The sequence below is a fragment of the Arvicola amphibius genome, chromosome 13, assembly GCF_903992535.2.
Source record: "Arvicola amphibius chromosome 13, mArvAmp1.2, whole genome shotgun sequence".
Classification (NCBI taxonomy): domain Eukaryota; kingdom Metazoa; phylum Chordata; class Mammalia; order Rodentia; family Cricetidae; genus Arvicola; species Arvicola amphibius.
Genome location: NC_052059.1, coordinates 48997975 through 49012739, shown reverse-complemented (window position 1 = coordinate 49012739; position 14765 = coordinate 48997975). Strand labels below are relative to the sequence as shown.

General features: G+C 37.8%; 1 protein-coding gene across 1 annotated transcript in view; it reads right to left on the bottom strand.

The window, feature by feature from the left end:
• Positions 1-14765, bottom strand: part of Fzd3 (frizzled class receptor 3) — a 52294-nt gene that overhangs the window by 15476 nt on the left and 22053 nt on the right. The gene's annotated exons all lie outside the window — the stretch shown is intronic.

Sequence of the window (14765 nt, the reverse complement as noted above, 5' to 3'; positions counted from 1 at the left end):
ATTCCAGTAAAACCCACAATTCCAGGGGAGACAAGTTAGCACCTGTGGCTGGTAAGGGTAAAGCAAGACAGTGACTCAAGAAATATGCATTGTGAGTGTTGGAGCAGAAGTCCAAGACACCAAGGGGAGGAGGTCAAGTGAGTGCTCTAAAAGGAGCCTCCCTATGACTGAGGAAAAGAGCTGGAGAATGCATTACCTGGTTATACATCCGAGAACACAAAAATACTGAGGGTCTGTAGTATATACACATGATACACAGGGCAAAGCCCATCAAATAAACGTACTTAAATAAAGGAAAAGGAATATATGCTCATTTTTACTTAAAATAACTCTATAATGAAGTGAATTAATAGTTTTTCTTAAAGAAAACAAACTTGAAAAATAAATTGACCCTTATATAGTAAAGGGGAAAAAAAGAGAAGCATTACATTTTTTTTTCTTTTGTAAAGTTCTTGAAAACACCAGAATCTTTCTGATGTTATAAATATAACCTGCCTTAAGTTGTTTCTGGTACAGCGACAAAATACCCTCACCAAAAACAAGCAAAACAAAAAACCCAACCAACCAACCAACCCCAAACCACCAAAACCCAAAAAACAAACAAAAACAAAAATAAAAGAACAACCACCACAACAAAACCCTTTGGGACAGAGGGTTTATTTTAGTTCACAAAACAGGCTACAGACTACCACTCTAGGGAAGCCGCAGCAGCAGGAACAAAGGACAAGTGGCCACATCACACCAACAGTCAGGGGCAGGGAAACAAGGAATGCGTCCTGCTTGGTGCTCAGCAAGTTTTCTCTTTTACATAGTCTAAGGCCCAAATGCATGGTGTTATCCATAGCAGACTGGGTCTTCGAAGCCACATCATTTCCTGTAATTAAGATAATTCCCCACCAACATTGCCACAGGCCAACCGGATCTGGACCATCCCTCCTTGAGACTCTCTTCCCTTGTGGTCTAGAACAGGTTGCATCAAGTTGACATTTAAAACTCATGAACACATAACCCTAATTCAATTCATCGATGTATTCCTTTGGCTTGTCACCTTGGAAACCAAGGAGAATCCCAGAGAAAGGAGACACCTGCATCAACTTTGATTACTGTCCTGTTTTTTGTTGTTGTTGTTTGGAATAGCCTGGCTAGCTGTAAACAACCTATATGGCATTATCTTCTAAGCACCAGATCTCCATAAGCACTCTGATTTTAGCCAGTAGAACTACTATATGGCTTTATTGAAGCACATGTGGAAAACATTCACCTATATCTTATTTTTCCTAGTAGATTCATAATCTAACAAAGCCATGAGGTTTAAATTCTTTTTAAGTAAATGGAAAAAAAATTATTCATATTAAGGAGGGAAAGCCTTGCATTAAAAGGATACTAAGTTATATTCACATTACTTGGTAGCCTAAACTGTTGTTGAGATTTTTGCTTTGAATCAGGTTGGCAGAATCTTTGGCTCTTGGTTCTTTTTTCCTTACCAAGCAAAATCTGTATTTTTCTAATGAAGATACACTGTGTTTGATTAGCTTTTATTTTTTAAAGAATGTTAATCACAAATCACTGACTTACATCAAACCCATAATCATATAGGGCCATATGAAAATATACTATTAAAAAGAGAAAGAAAATAAACTACTAGGTTCAGGTAGCCTGTTATACAAGTAACACAGAGTGGAGATTTTTTGTTGTTTTCTTGGGGACTGATGGCAGAACCCAGGGCCTTCTGTGTGCTCAGACAAATGTTCTACCACTGAGCCACACCCTCAGCCACCAGTTTGTGAATCAAAGCTTCGAGTTACAACTTTTATACACGTCTTAATTACATTATGCTGCTTTATTAGCTTTTACTATTATTACACTTTGAAAAGTCAATTACTTGTCCTATCGACATAAGAGCCTATTATAATGCTATAGTAATTAAGATAATGTAGCACAGAGAGACTAGCAGGCCTTGGAACAGTGTGGCAGCAAGTTTCACCGTGAACTCTTCCTGTCTGAGGAAGCACCGCAGTGCAGTGCAGCCAGGAAGAAGCAGCCAGGGAATGCTAACCGCTACACACATCAGGCATGGTCTATAAACTATAATTTGTTTCCTTTCAGGAAAGCATTGGCTTTAAATTAAAGCAACACAAGGTTGGGCAAGTAAGGAGCTGTTGGCAGTTCACCCTTTCGTTTTATTTCTCATCCTCTCTCACTCTCAATTTATTTGTGCTGCTGTGAAAAATGTATAATAAAGTAGAATTTCAATCCCCAGATTTTCCTTTCATCACTGGAAGAAAATCAATATAAATTTACTTTTCAAACATTTTATAAATAATCTTTGTCCTTTAAACAAAGCGACTGTCATCTTGAGGTAATTACTTCTTATAAAATTAAGAGGAGCCAGTGTGGCCAACTGTAACAAAGTTCAACTTGGGTTCTGGTAACTTGACCAATGACTGCTGCATAACTATTCACTGTCAACCTTTAAGTAAATAAAAAAAATAAAATATAGGGGGCTGGAGAGATGGCTCAGTGGTTAAGAGCATTGCCTGCTCTTCCAAAGGTCCTGAGTTCAATTCCCAGCAACCACATGGTAGCTCACAACCATCTGTAATGAGGTCTGGTGCCCTCTTCTAGCCTTCAGGCTTACACACAGAATATTGTATACATAATAAATAAAAATAAATATTTTAAAAAATAAAATGTAATGATTAAAGAACAAACTTGTCTCTCAGTATTCAAGCTTGTAACTACTCAGCGGGCAAAGAGACAAAGGAGAGCAGAACTTGCCTGATTCAGATCAGAATGCAAATACTCAGATGTTACCACGATATATTACAACTACCTGACAGATATGCCATGCATACATCAATACAGATGACATGTTATTTAGCTAACCCCCATAGAAAAATGCCAAAAACCAAGCTTACTCAAGAGCTCAAAGTAAAAACAGAAGCAATACAGTTATCTAACTTTTGTCATTCTTTGTCTTGCTGGCATTATGAAGGAGTTCTATTTGATTAAGCAAAGGTTAACATCCAATTGTACAAAATAAAGGTTGATCATCATTGATGGTATCATCTGTCTCACAACAGGGAATAGCTAGAAAGTAGAAAAACAACACTGTCCATATAGATTGCACAATAATAGATGCAGTTAAGTGGGAAACATATAAAAACTACAGAATCATCTTAATCTTGGTGAGCATAAGGAATGATGACCCTCATGCATGGTGTAACAATGATGCTCACACAGGTGGAGAATATAATTTCTCTTCTGGATTAAAAAAAAAAACTACTGTTTTCTTCCTAGAGCAAATCATACAAAAGGTAAATTATTTTAGAAAGTTTTTCTTTTTCAAATGCAGACTGAAAAATAATTAGAAAAGGGAAATCAGTTTTTACAGAACAATAAACCAGGGCTCTTCTTTACACGGCAATATTGGTCATCACCAATAGCATTCTCAGTCTTGTACACAATGGAGAAATCTTTAAAACATCCCCAAATTGTTTGTAATCTCATGATTTAAAAAGCAAGTGAGCAGCTGGGTGGTGGTGGCACACACCTTTAATCCCAATACATGTAAGGCAGAGGTAGGCTGATCTCTGTGAATTTGAGGCCAGCCTGGTCTACAAGAGCTAGTTCCAGGACAGGCTCCAAAGCTCGAAAATTCAATTAAAAAAAAAAAAGCAAGCAAAAGACCCTATCAGTTGTGAGCCACAATGTGAGTGCTGAGAACTGAACCTGGGTCCAAACCTGAGTCCTCTGCAAGATAAGCCAGTGCTCATAACTGCTGAGCCATTTCTCCAGCTCCTTAAATGCTGGGTTTTATTTTAAGGTTGAGTTAATAAAGTACTTTGTGTTGATATCTGGAAATCTGTTACAACGACTACCTAGACACTTCTGAACCTCAGGATCCAATGTAAAGCTTTCTTATTCAGAGACATTTTAACCTGGCTATGAAGGGTTGGAAAGATAATTATAATCTTTGTATACTTAACAATTATTTTTCTTGCTATAGAAACTTTAAGCTGTTTTAATAAGTATTTCCAGATCTGTTTGTCATTATTCAAATACTTTTTTTTTTTCTGGTGCATGCTAAGAAAGTGCTCGTTTTCTATGGAAGAAAAGAAGAATTCACAGATAATTCTGCTTTAGTCATGGTGTCACCTGACTCAAGTTAACTTTCTTCCACTGGGCTATAATCTCCTTCAAGACAATGGTTGTGTCTTAATCACTCCCACTTCTGTAGCAACCTCAACATGCCAGAAGAGGAGAAGCATAATAATTTTGAACTAATGGGATTTTTAAAAGAAGAGAAAGATGTGGTTTATGGGAAAACACTTTCTAGATTCAATTACTGCATGCGAGAAGAACTTAAGATATCATCTTGTAAGATTTCAGAGTGCAGGCTGGGGATGATGCTCACTTGAAAGAGTGCTTGCCTTGCATGCAGGAATGCCTGGGTGAAGCCCAGAAGCACCATAAACTGGGTGTGATAGCACACATCTGTAATATCAGCACTTGGAAGGTAGAGGTAGGAGGATCACAAGTTCAAGGTCATCCTCCACCATTGGTATATTTGAGGCCAGTTTGGGCTACATGAGATCTTGTCTCAAACAAACAAACAAAAAAAAATAGAGCTAAAGAAATAATAAACTAAGTGACTAACCTAAAAATACAACTTCTGAGTACAAAATCCAAAAGAAGAAAAATGCCCCTCAAATACATCAGTGTTCTTACATAGAAGAAAGCATAAAATATTAAGACCACAAGCTTTGGAACCAGGCAGTTTATATCCAAATTCTGTCACTTACTGTAAGATTTTGGTTAAACTGTTTCACATTTAGTTTCCTTACTTTGTAAAATTATTCTTGGCTCCACTGTCAGTCAGTCAACATCAGAGGTTGTCTTCTGGCTTCCACATGTATGGGCACATACTTGAAAACACAAATGCACCCCTCACATGTACACATAGACCCATACCCTGGCAGCAACTACAATTATTAAACTGCATTGCTGATGTTACATTAGCATAAACTACCAAAATTACTTCCCTTAATTGGTGCAGTGAAACTTTAAAAAACTGCTAAGAGGTGAAACTGAAAAGCTTCTGTAAAGCAAAGGACACAGTCGACAAGACAAAAACGACAGCCTACAGAATGGGAAAAGAAGACCAACCCCACATCAGACAGAGGTCTGATCTCCAAAATATACAAAGAACTCAAGAAACTGGTCATCAAAAGAACAAATAATCCAATAAAAAAATGGAGTACAGATCTAAACAGAGAACTCTCAACAGAAGAATCTAAAATGTCTGAAAGACACTTAAGGAAATGTTCAACATCCTTAGTCATCAGAGAAATGCAAATCAAAATGGCTCTGAGATTCCATCTTACACCTGTAAGAATGGCCAAGATCAAAAACACTGATGAGAACTTATGCTGGAGAGGTTGTGGGGTAAAGGGAAATCTCCTGCATTGCTGGTGGGAGGGCCAGCTGGTACAGCCCCTTTGGATATCATTATGGCAATTTCTCAGAAAATTAGGAAACAACCTTCCTCAAGACCCAGTAATACCACTTTTGGGTATATATCCAAAGGATGCTCAATCGTGTCACAAGGACATGTGCTCAACATGTTCATAGCATCCTTGTTTGTCATAGCCAGAACCTGGAAACAACTTAAATGCCCCTCGACCAAAGAATGGTAAGGAAAATGTGGTACATTTACACAATGTACACTACACAGAAGAAAAAATAATGACATCTTGAATTTTGCAGGCAAATGGATAGAGCTAGAAAACATCATTTTGAATGAGGTAACCCAGATCCAGAAAGACAATTATCACATGTAAGTGATAATTTACTCATAAGTGGTTTTTAAACATAAAGCAAAAACCAGCCTATAAATCACAATCCCAGAGAACCTAGACAACAATGACGACATGGATCTAATCTACATGGGGAGTAGAAAAAGACAAGATTTCCTGAGTAAATTGGGAGCATGGGGACCTTGGGAGAGGATTGAAGGGGAGGGGAGATGTAGGCAGGGGAGCAGAGAAAAATGTAGAGCTCAATAAAAATAAAAAAGAAAGAAACTGCTAAGAGGGCTGGAGAGATGGCTCAACAGTTAAGAGCACTGACTGCTATCCCAGAGAACTGAAGTTCAATTCCCAGCACCCACATGGCAGCTCACAACTGTCTATAACCTCAGTTCCAGGGATCTGACTCCCTCACACTGATGTACGTGAAATAAAATTAAATAAATAAAAAACCTGCTAAGAATGACCTTTATTGACATGCCTTACAGTGATATACAAGTCATTTTATTTATTTAGTATAGTGACATAGCAATAATAAATCATACTAAATATTTTAGCTGTGGACATAAAGTTATGACTAATGCGGTGAGTCTGCACTGCAAGTCTGACAATTTACGTAATAGGGACCGATCGCTGTTAGGCGTTTATTACATAATATCCAAGGTTATACAGAATAATGCTTGATGTTGATCAGGCGCTGGCAAATTACAGCATGTAGGCTGTCACTCTTTTAAGTAAAACTTTCTTGCAACATTTGCCTCCTTTTTATGACCCTTTTTGCAGATGACAGCAGCAGAGCTGAGCACCTGGCCACCAAATCCCCCATATTTACATGTGACCCTTTACAGAAAGGCTGCTGTGTCATTCTGTAGATCATGACGACACCAAATGAAAAGGGGGGAAGTGAACTACCAAGTATGGTAGCACATGCCTCATATCCACGCACTTGGGAGATGGAGATAGGAAAGCAGGAGTTTAAGGCCAGACTCTGCTACACAGCAAGTATGAGATCTAGACTTGGCTGTCTGCTTTCATGACCCCAAACACAAAGTGTCAAGTTTACAAACCAGGTATGCTACAGTGCCCCTTAAATGAACTCATAGCTTAAGCTGTTTTGCTCCATGGAGACCATAATAGCAGCAGCCTGTATCTTAACTCTGTAAGAGTTGCTACACTTTTTCAGGGAATTTGACTCTTTCCCTCTTTAACAGAAACTAAAAAAAAAAATTGAGAATAAACTGATTGAACTTAGAGGTTACAAGCAAGATAAGCATTCACTATAAAGATTAGTAGATACCTCCACTAAAATATTAGAACTATTTATTTACAAGAATCCTTGGGCTGGGCGGTGGTGGCACAAGCCTTTAATCCCGGCACTTGGGAGGCAGAGGAAGGTGGATCTTAGTGAATTCGAGGCCAGACTGGTCTACAAAGCGAGTTCTAGGACAGCCAGAACTACACAGAGAAAAACTTGTCTTGAAAAAAACAAAACAAAGAAACAAACAAAAAGAATCCTTGATTGTCTTTCATGATTCAAGAAGAAAAATACCATTTCCCTCATAGTCCTGAGTACGGCTCATTCTTTTGAAAATGCCTACCAAAGGGAACACTCCTTTCAGAAAATGAAACTAAAATCAACAAATTAGATTTAATGTCATTCTGCTATTTTTATATTTTCTGAATCAAGACTAGATAAACAACAGATGGCTTGTCTTGTGTGTCTGGAAGGGTAAATGATGTTTGTTTTCCTATAAAAGTGATTTTTTTCTAGATTCTGCAAATGGTTCTAATGTGAACTCGACAGACTGAGCTATGGCAACATACTTTCTATGACTGAAGCAAAAGCTCTAGTGTCAGACACCTTGGGACATACGACACTAGGTTAAGGTTAGAGGGATCATGAGAAAAATGAAAAAACACATGCCTTTGAAAATTGATGTTTAGAAGAAAATCTGATGATTACATAGAGAATACAGGAAGAATTATGTACTTATCCTAACAGTGAAATTATACTCTATACGAGATACTCAGGTAAGAGATCAGAATTTATCTTGTTTAGTATTCATAGCAACTTAAAAGGTAACATTATACTGAGCAGTGGTTGCACACACCTTTAATCTCAGCACTTGGGAGGCAGAGGCAGGCGGATCTCTGTAAATTTGAGGCCAACCTGGTCTACAAGAGTTCCAAAGCTCCAAAGCTCCAAAGAAACATTGTCTTGAAAAGCAAACAAAAACAAACACAAACAAACAAACAAAAAGTAACATTATTTCCTTACATGAACAAATGGCAAAAACTTGGTATGAAGTCAACCCATTTGATTTGTTACAGTTTTAAACTAATTATGTCCAGTTACATTCAAAATCTATTCTAGGATTATCAATAACTTTTGAGGAATATAACTTTTATAAAGTGCTTCAAATCTCTTAAGACACAATACATAGATAGATAGATAAATAAATAAAAGGAATTGCTATTTAAGGAAAAAAGAGGGAGGCTGGAGAGATGGCTTAGTGGTTAAGAGCACTGGTTGCTCTTCCAAAGGACCCAGGTTCAATTCCCCAGTACCCACATGGCAGACCATAACTGTCTGTAACTCCAGTTCTAGGGAATCCTACTGATGTGGGATGTCTCTCTGTATGCTGTGAAAGTGTTTTATTACCACTGGTTAATAAAGAGACCAATTTGGCCAATAGCCAGGCAGAATAGAGCCAGGTGGGAAATCCAAGCAAAGATAAAGGGTAAAAGAAGGCAGTGTCTGGGAGATGCCAGCAGTCTCCAGGGAAGCAAAATGTGAGGTAACAAGCCACGAGCCTCTTGGTGGTAAAATATAGATTAATAGAAATGGGTTAATTTAAGTTGTAAGAGCTAGTTAATAATAAGCCTGAGCTAATAGGACAAACAGTTTGTAATTAATATTAAGTCTTATAGAGTGATTATTCGGAAACTGGCAGATGGGAGAGAAATCTCTAGCTACACCTACATATATCTTCATACAGATATACATGCAGGCAAAACACCAATACACACTTAAAACATAAAACAAACCAACGCCTCAAGTGCCTAGGAAATTACTAATATAACACCTGTTCTAGAACTAAGTGTCATTGCTTTTAAAGGTTTTTTTTTTTTTTTTAATTATGTGAATTTCCCATACAGGACAGAGGAGTCAGATCTCCCTGAAGGGCAACAGATAGTTTGGGTGCTGGAACTGAACTCCACAAGAACAGTATACACTCTTAACCACTAAGCCATCTCTCTCGCCTTTTCACTTTTTCAATTGTGAAATAAGCATTGCTCTGAGTAAATTTAGGACTAAGTATTCCTTTCATTAAAAAAAAAATTTGGAGACAATATGCCATGTATCATAGTCTAACCCTGAATTCTGTATAGCCAAGAATGACCTTGAACTTCTGACCATCCCAATTCTACTTCCAGGGTGCTGGGATCACACACATATACCAGCAGCAGGTTTACATGCTGTTGGGGATAAAACCCAAGGTTTCATTCTTCGTAGATAAATTCTACCAACTGATACATATCCTTAACTGGCTCCTAAATAATATTTTTTACAGTGTGACTGAATACATATTTAAAAAAATAAATGAACATTCTTACAAAAAAAACTGTCAGCATAAGTGTAGGCAGTGAACTTCCATTTTCAGGAAGAACATTCATTTCAAAGATTTTTAAACTAACATATTTAGCTCTTCTTGTCCAAATCATATGCTTATATATATGTGATTTGCATTAAATCCAATTGATATTTTAAACAATGTATAAATTACTTCACAAACTAGATTCTTTAGATATTAGAGGCCAACTATCTTCTTCCTTAGCTGCTTTGTAGTGTTTGTTATTTAGAGTCTCACTATGCAACCCAGGCTATCCTTAAACACTAGTGGTGCTTGAATTATGGGTGTGAACTGCCCTTCCTGGCTTACAATCTTAGTATTTTAAACATATTCAAATGATAATTAGTCTTTCTAAATTACCTGAGGCAGTTACCCATTATTGCTTAAAACCACTTTAAAACTTACCATTAGGAATTATCAAAAGAGCTTCCTGCATGTTTCTTTAGGTTCAATATTATTTCAAAATGAGAATATAGTATCAATGGTGCTCAAGATACCAATGAAATTCTGAATAAAAACTAATATCCTAATATTTGTATATTAAAAACCATAAAGTAGGAAAGATGCTATACAATCCTACTTATTAAGGTACTAGAGTAGTCATACAAAGGAAGTAGAATGGTGGGGGCCAGAGATTGTGGGGAGTAAGTACAGGGTCACTGTTAAACGTTTAGCCTCATTTTGAGAAAATGAAGACATTTCTGGAAAAAAACACTAAGAAGGGTTGCTAATTGTGAATGTACTTGGAATGAGACACTTACAGATGCTTAAATGGGACTGGAGGTCCAGATCAATTGGTAGAGCTTCTCTTTCCCCTTCAACCCTCTAGCAAGTACAAAGCCCTGAGACCCATCCCTAGTACTTTACAAACTGGGTCATTCTTGGCTACATAGTGAGTTCAAGGCAAACTTGGCCTACATAAAACACTGCCTTAAAAATAAATTAAAAAGTAAAAGGGTGACTGCTGTAATATGTATTTTTACATGCACAGGTGGCCAGCCTTGTAGTCACAAAATGTAGTTTGTACAGGTTACTTTTGTTGTTGCTAATGTGACTGTGTATCTTAGCTAGGGTTTCAATTGCTATAAAGAGACACCATGACCATGAAAACCCTTATAAAGGAAAATATTTAACTGGATGGCTTACAGTTCAGAGGTTCAGTCCATTATCATCATGGTGGGACATGGCAGAGGTGCAGGAGAGGTAGCTGGGAGTTCTTTATCTTGTGCTGGCAACACAAAGTGAACTGAGACACTAGGCAGTATCTTGAGCATAGGAGACTTCAAAGTCTGCCCCCACAGTGACACACTTCCTCCAACAAGGCCATACCTACTCCAACAAAACCACATCTCCTAATAGTGCCACTCCCTGTGAGCTTATGTGGGCCAGTTCCATTCAAACTACTTCATTGTGCAAGCCACATAACTTCATGTGCTTTAGAATTAAGCCACACTACATACTTTATGAGGTTACTATGTGTATCAAATGGTATCATAGGCTTTTACCTACCATCAAGTCACTATAACTAGTGAATTCCTTACAGTACTTTATTCTTTTGACTATACCAGGTTCAATTCAACATCCAATTTACTTAAGTGAGATTAAAAACCATTAAATCACAAAGGAATTCATTAGATTGCATTATTATTTAAAAAGAAAGGTTAACATTAATTATGGGAAAAATTAAATAACAGAGAAAAAATTTAAATGTATGCATGCAAGTGTTCTTAACCATGAGATATGAATGTGGAAAATGTCCTCATCGAGTTTCAGAAAACCTAGAGTAGTCTTGCAGTAATTCTGGTCTCTGTAGATGATGACAGTGGAGAATCTGAAAGCCATTTGGCTAAGGAAGGGTTGAGGCTGGGACCTGGTGTCAAAACCTTAGATAGGAAATAGCAGTTTTAAAAACATAAGTTGGCAAAGTGTTCAGTGCTCCACCAGCCTTACCCAACAATGGCAGAAAGGCTCATCAAGAGCTACAGAAAAATAAGTGAAGACTAATAGACCCCTTAAACAAAAACTAACTTTCACTGCCTTGGTCTAGTTGATAGGAGAAGACAAAACTGAATTCTGGGAGAAAGAAAGCAGAGTGGGAGAACAGCCATGGAGACGCCAGGTCAGACATGCTGAATCTTTCCAGGTAAGCCACGACCTGGTGGTGATATACAGATTAAAAAGAAATGGATTAAATCAAGATATGAGAGTTAGCCAATAAGAGGCTAGAGCTAATGAGCCAGGCAGTAATTTAATTAATACAGTTTCTGTGTGGTTACTTCAGGTGTAAACTAGCCGAGAGGCTGGGACAAACAAAGGGCCCCTCTCCATTCAACAGCACACTTTTAATCCCAGCACCTGGGAGGCAGAGGCAGGTGAATCTCTGTGAGTTCAAGGCCAGCCTGGTCTACAGAGTAAGTTCCAGGACAACCAGTGATACACAGAGAAACCCTGTCAAAAAAAGAAAAGAGGGAGGGAGGGAGGGAGGGAGGGAGGAAGATAAACCAGAGAAGATACTTGTGATGCAAATAACTGGAAATCAGCAACAGACGGCTACCTATCAAAGCAGTGACAAAGCCACAGGGGAGAAGCCACATGGTCAGTAAGGAGAATCACCTTATTACTAATAAGGGAACGTAAACACTAAGGAATTGGGGTAGTACTTCAAAAGCTGGCCAAAAAACAAAACAAAACAAAAAAACCCTTTGTGCCTAATACACATAAAGGGGGAGAAATGTTTGAATATAAATTAAAATAACCACTGGAGTTGAAGATTCTTTTTCCTACAATGCAACAATCACAGATTTGGGTAAAAACAAACAAACAAACAAACAAAAAAACTCTATAGAGACCAGGAAGGGAAATTACAAAGAATGTGGGTATATGGATGAAGAAGAGAGGTCATTTTAAATAAATGTAACAGCAGTGTTGGGGACATGAACATGATATTTACACAGTCAGTGCTCATAGTAGATGACAAGAATGTCAGTTCTTCATTTGCTTTGTGGTATATTCAGTACAAACAATGCTTTTTATCTTTGTAAGAAATATTAGTTACTATCTTTAAAACCCATAATTTATAGGCTAGGGGAAAAACAGTAATTGATCGTCTATCAAATTTCTTATCAGACTTGCTTACTAAAAACTCCTAGTATAATTTTCAGACCGAAAAGTAAATAAAAGACATGGTTGACTCTTATCAATTGCTTCCCTATATTACCTAGTACTCAATTATATGTTGTTTTATGGCTGGTGAACGGACAATGGTTGGTTTTAAAACATCAAACCACAAGAAAACAGGAAACTGTCATTGTCATCGTGTACTCTGAGCACTGTATGCTAATCTTATCCTCACCCCAGCACTGCTGTTATTATTTCTCTAAGACATCCTTTCTTCATCTCTGTGCTTACTTACATTTACTTACAGAATATGCTTTCAAAAAATTTTTTTTAAAAAGTTCTTTCTCTTAAACAGTTCATTGTCTAATAGGAAGAAAAGATCCATGAACAAAGGAAGTGCTTTAATATTGTTTAAGAGACCTGACAGATTGCATTTAGATGCAGAGAAGGTCTTTGACAAAATCCAACATGCTTTCATGATAAAAGTCCTGGAACAGGACTAGGAATACAACGGGAATACCTAAACTTAATAAAGGCAATTTACAGCAAGCCCGTAGCCAACATCAACTTAAATGAGAGAAACTAAAGCAATTCTATTAAAAACAGTAACAACACAAATCACTGAACATGGAGTGGTTGAGTTGATGCCTACATGGAGCCTATGTTCTAGTCTCTGTAGTGTGGTAAGGGAAAACGAAAAGAGAAACATGGACACCAACCCAGTCACAAAATCTACAGTCTATACTGACTGCAAAATATGCTCGAACAAAGCCTGTGGGAGTAGCCAACCAATGTCTGATCTGACTCCACAAGAAGAATTACATACCCAACACTGCATGAACAACCAAGAAGCAGACCCTAGACAGCCCAGAGACCTAGGGTAAAACCAAACACTACTGGTCTAAAAGAATCAATAAAATGATTCCTAATGATATTCTGTTATACTCATAGATCAGTGCCTTATTAAGTCATCATCAGAGAGCTATCTACCAGCAGTAGATGGGAACAGATGCAGAGACACAGCCAGACATTATGTAGAAAGAAAGTCTAAATTGGCAGTCTCCATCAAATTTCCTGTCTCCCAGAGCCCAGGGAATCACAAGGAAGAGGTAGAAAGATTTTAAGAGACAGAGGGGATGGAGAACACCAAGAGAACAAGGCCCTCTGGAACAACTAAGCAAAGTGCTTATGAGCACACAGAGACTGAAGCAGCAAGCGCAGGGTCTACATGGGTCTGCACCAGGTCCTCTGCATATATATTATAGCTATTAACTATTAGTATTTTATGGGACTTCTCAGTGTGAGAACGAGTGGATCTCTGATTCTTGGTGCCTGCTCTTGTGATTCTTTTCTTCCTGTTAGATTTCCATGTCCAACTTCAATTTAATAGTTTTTGCTTTATCATTATATTTTGTCATGTTTGAGTGTTATCTCTTAAAAGCCTGTTCTCTTCTAATGAGAGGCAGAAAGAGTAGATCCAAAGAGAAGGGAGGAACTGAAAAGAGTAGAGGGAGGAGAAGCGCTAATCAGGATATATGGTATGAAAATAGAATCTATTTTCAGTAAAAGAAAAGCTCTTGCTCTCGAAGAGATCACTGGCTAGTAGGAAGGAAGCTACATGAACACAAGCCCTTTGGTCTGAAATGTGAGAGCTTCAACAGTGTTTAGAGGTCTGAGACCACAGGTCGGGAGCAGTGAGGTGACTGGTGCAATGTCAGAACACTTCAGAAAATGCCTTCTGAGGGGCTGAGTGGCCACTCTGTAGTTAAGAACACTCACTGCTCACCTACATGACTGCTCACAACCATCCATAAACCCAGTTCCAGAGGACCTGACACCGTTTTCTGAACTCCACTGGCACCAGGCAAGCAAGTGGTGTACATAAATATACGCTGGCAAATACACATAAAATTAAATAAATAAACCTTTAAAAATCAGAAAAGAAAAAGAAAACATTTTAAAGGAAGAAGATTGGGTACCATCTAGAGGATGGGGTCCTCTGAGCTGTTCTCAGTTACTCTCCTAAGACTAAATACCAGCTGGTTACATACCAAACATGGGCAAGTCATTAAGTATTTCAAATATTCAAACAACACAGACATATGAAAATTTAATTTATGGACAGAATCCAAATAAATCATCTTTAAACTTCTTTCTAGATCTAAAATTCTGATTCTATGACTCTTCAAATTCAAAAGTACAT